Raw genomic sequence first — 5,237 nt, 5'->3', positions numbered from 1 at the left:
AGTCACAGCTGCAGCTGGTGCACTGTATACAAACCACACCTAAATATCGATATACCGTATGTAGTGTACAATGACAAGCGCGCGCGTGGATGCTAGAGTTGGTAGTACGATCTTTGGATACATGTTTGATACTGCGTAGCCAGTGTGTGTGTATGGTGGATGGGATGGGCAGCATAATGTGGGTGGATGGGGTGCCACCTGCTAACAACTGGGTTGGATATGGATGGGCGGACCGGACCACTACAGACGGACTGTGGGCCGCAAGTGCACGCTCAGTGATATTATGCTGCAGCGCATCGATTTATCCGCGAAGTCTTCTACGTACATGTGTACTTTACTCCATTCATTACTGTATTGGGTCGGTTTCATGAAGTCACCACATAAACCCTTTCCATAAATCTCAGAATGACCAAAGTCATTACATGTAGGCCTATCTGTTGCTAAAAGGCAATCTCGACTCTCGGAGAAAAAGCCTTTGCTTCTGCAGCCCCATCTCTCTGGAATGCTCTTCCACTGAGAATCCGATCAGCACAAACCGTTGAAACATTTAAAAAGCTTCTGAAGTCATATGTTCGCATCTTGTTTTGGCTGAATATTCATTGAATTGCTCATCGGGTATATATTTCTATCTCTTTCTTCTTCTCCAACCTTCCTATGTACAACTATGATTATAGTGTATGTTATTCTTATTATAATTATGACCCTCTGCGCCTCAAAATAGGCTAATAAATTGATGGCGCATTACAAATGCTGTACTTGTTATTATCATTAAAAGCTAGAAAATCACTTATTATAGTCATCAGCTCTTTTTATCATTCCCTGACTAGAATGCCTTCATTTTTTTTTACAATCATACATAATGTAACTGAGTTTTCTTTTTTTTTTCATACTGCCTATATAATAGTCTGCCCTCATATACAATATTGTATATATATATATATATATATATATATATATATATACATACATATATATATATATATGTATATATTTTTTTTAAAGGTCACCAATAACTTTTAATTTGAGTGCTACATAGAACTCCCTTATTCTTTTCTTGCTCTATGTGGTTTCTTAATGTGAATGCAATACTGTCAATATATATGCAGAGATACTTACACTGCAAAGGACTTCACAACAGATCACCACTTCTAGCTATTTGCATACAGTTATACATAGTACAACTATACAACTGCACACTCTTTTACCAATCACAGTTAAAGGGCATAGACAAATCACTTGCTACTTTTTGCACTTCAACTTTTATCTATTGCCTGTGCCACCCCCCCCCCACCCCCAACAAAGGAATATGCTTGAAACTGATTTAAAAGTGAAAGTGTAAATTCAATTATTATACTTGTTTAAACTTGTGATATATATATATATATATATATATATATATATATATATAGATATAGATATATATAGATATATAGATATATATAGATATATATATATATATATATATATAGATATAGATATATATAGATATATAGATATATATAGATATATATATATAGATATATAGATATATACTTAAATATAATATATAAAACTCCTTTCTAACCTACAGCTTTCACATCAAAGAAACACACTGAAATTTTACAAAATAAAAATGGTGTCAGAAGGTTTAATTTGATAGAATGAAGTAAAATGCCATTTAGATAAATATAATGAGTGAAATGATGCAGACAAACATTATCAATGGTACTCTTGAAATTTGACATTGGTTTATAATAATTGTACGGACAAGCACAAATGATTGATGCACAGGACGGAGTGGATTGGTGAGAATTGGATACACGTGTTTATAAACTGGCACATCCAACTCTCACCGATCCACGGAACAGGCCTGTGCATCATTCCTTCTATGAAATGGGCCTGTGAATTCATGAACAACATTTTTCCCCGTCATGCGTCCAGTACACCTACAACACCGTGCAAGGCATGAGCCATGCGTTCAGATTTTACCAGACTCATGGCTCAGTGTGGATCAGTAAAAACCACAAACTTGATAATTGACCAATCAGATTGCAAAGATTCTATAAAGCCCATTTTATAATAGTATTTAACCACATCTTTCATCACACAGTGACAAAGGAATGTGGTGGATCACTGCAAATGTGTTCATATGTAAAAACACATTATCTGCACAGATATACAGCATCTTTGCATGATATTCATAGACTCACTGAAATTTGTACAAACTCTGAGATAAGATTTCAAGGTATGATAAACTCTTCATAGAAGGCGAATCTCTGCAGTTATCAATGATAAGATTGTCGTAGTATAGCTTTTGAGAGATAAATTAACCTAACACCTTGTGTTCCTTGACTGCATTATACTTGCATTGTACACTCAACATCCTTGGAACATGAAAAGCTATAAGTTACAATGTACAGTGAGTACCATACACAAAGACTTTAATAGAATTAAAGTACAGGTGGATTGGGGTTCCTCTCATCTGCATGTATCAGGCACAGAAGCAGTGCACATTTGTCACCAATATATTTAAAGAAAAGCTGCTCTCTACAGGCAAACTATTGCCAGTATTCCAGCCACACTCGATCTTGGTACAGCTCTTGACTTCAACAAAGTACACGTACTAAACCAAATGGTAGATCACACACCCCTGTCAGGGCATTGCAGCTTGTGTGTGTGTGTGTGTCTGTGTGTATGCGTTTGTTTGTTTATATTTTATCACAGTCTGACCAGAATTATCCAGCCATCTCTTCTTTGGATTTCTCCATATCCGGACATATTCATGCAGTAAAGAAGGGGGGAGGTGTGTGTGTGTGTGTGTTGGGGGGGGGGGGGGAGTGATTTCAAACTCAAATCAAACTCTGACAAAACTCACACAATTTCTGTAATTTTCCCTACAGATATATATTATGAATTTTACACTAAAATGTTTCAATTTCTGTAAAAAACAGACTGTAAGTTTAGATAGGCTAGATATTGCATAAGATTAATACCACTCTTGTAGTCAGTGTGGTTGTGGTGTATGCTACCTACCTAGCTACATGTACCACTGGGTTGGCAGCTACGTGTACATAAACATTGTTTCTCCCAATTCCAGCCAAATTATCTGGATCGGTGCCGGTCCCGACGTGGCCGGATAACAGAAGTCAGACAGCATTTCCACGATATCCTTCCCTTGACCCAAGTCATCCACTCCTCTGAGAAAAAAGCATCTCTCAGATTGTAAATAAGATTGGCCAACTGCATGATAAATATCCTGAAAGACTGCTATACAAGAACGATGAAGCTTGATCAATAGATATGAGCAGTTTCTGTTCCACTTAGAGTATTGGTGACTATACCATGAAATTTGAAAACATTCCTTTAAAATTTCTTGACACTGATAAAGAATGGTTCAAACACATTTATACTGACATGGATAGAATAAAACCGTTACTAAGTAAACATAGCCAGCAGTCATTATGCAATTACAAACAGAAAAGCTTCTACAAATGCAAGTATATGAAGCCATGTGTTATAATCACATTTTTCCCCATTTACAAAAATGTGTTATTTCAGATACTCGACCATTACAGCACTCTAATTTCCGGCTAAAACACTAATTTCATAATATGTGTTTTATCACAATATCTCGACAAAGATTGGGAAATGCAAATAGAAACGGTTGTAATGGGAAACTGCTTCCCATCCCAAAATAATGGCCTTCAACCAAAGTAGTAGCCCCTGCTTCAAACATAAGATTGGCTCTCCAGTATCTTCATTTCATTATGAATTTCATCCCCATCCCACTTTATACATGTGCCAAAATGGATTAAAATACTTAGATAAACTACAATAAACCTGACAAAACAATACCTAAAGAATTAAACTGATGGTACTAGCATAATTGTGCAATTCAATGAAATCTATCAAAGTGCATACTACTATCTAATGTACTGGAATGCATATAACACTCTAATTTTCTTCTTGCACACACTGCATATTATTTCATAACATTACAGCAAAATATTTCTCATTGAGCTCATTGTGCAAGGAGAGTCAGTATAAGTTTCCAACCAACTGACAAGATTGGAAATAGTCTCAAATTCTTCCCAAAAGTCTTTCAGTTTGATATCCATTATCTCTTCTAAAATAAGTTTTCATTAGACTTCTCATAGCTGATCTCAATAGATTTAGCAGCTGACTGGTCGATCAATGGATCACTATTTAAAACTGAATGGCCCTCTTAAAACATCACATGTTTAATTCCCCCCCCCCTCCCCCAGTTTCCACAAAGAAAACACAAACGCACAAAAAAAGTTCCCCCCTCCCCAAGAAAAAAACAACAACAAACATAATAAATGTCTACAAAGAGGTTGATACCTAAGATTGTGATGTCACTTCAACCCAGAGAAGCCAGAGATTGGTTACCATTACCTAAGAAAGTCATGCCCTAGCGATTGATATTGGTCTCTTCCAGTCTATAGAGGGAATGCCACCTTAAAATGATTATCCTGAACATGTCACTTCCCTCTGTATGACAAAGAGACTGAAGGCTGAATGTGTTAATATTAATACAAATAAGTTTACTGTTTGTTTTTTTTTAAGTTTAGTTTCAGTTTATTCTAACCAAATCAAAACATAACAAAGTACAAGACATATAACTGCAATTCAATAGAGCATCTCTTGGATATATGGCAGTTGACTTTTACATAGTAGAGATAATAACAAATCGAAAGTTTGTGTAGGGCCTACTCATCCAAAAGAAATTCTCTGACCCAAGAATGCTATGGTGGCATTAAAGGGTAAATAGGACAAGAAAATTCCAATATTTTTCCCTGATGAAGTATCAAATTTCCATGATAATTATTTCAACTCTTTTCCAGTTTCACATCCAATTTTCATCCAGTTTCAACCAATGGATGTTGTCTTGATACACAACAAAATATATCACAGTCTTACTGACTGCTTTCGATTTTTGGGCCAATCAAAATTCCCTGACTTTTCCCTGATTTGAGGCATTTTTTGTCACATTCCCTGACTTTTTTCTGACTGGAAAACAGTACAATAATTTTCCCTGATTTCCCCGATGGGCTGGGACACCTGAACAGGGTGCTTTGGAGTATTTCCAGACCTATTGGGATTTATGTGGGAAAATTGCACAGCTCCTAATAAGATCTCAAAATACTGCACATACTCTTTGAAATACAACTGTACAAAATCTCTTTTTTTTTCTTTTTTTTTTTGTCCTTTGATTTCAATGTACTGTGTTCATTCCA

This window comes from Diadema antillarum, unplaced genomic scaffold (assembly GCF_040938485.1).
Source record: "Diadema antillarum isolate AM-2024a unplaced genomic scaffold, OU_Dant_1.0 seq00000932_RagTag, whole genome shotgun sequence".
In the NCBI taxonomy this organism is placed as follows: domain Eukaryota; kingdom Metazoa; phylum Echinodermata; class Echinoidea; order Diadematoida; family Diadematidae; genus Diadema; species Diadema antillarum.
This window is presented reverse-complemented; position numbering follows the sequence as displayed.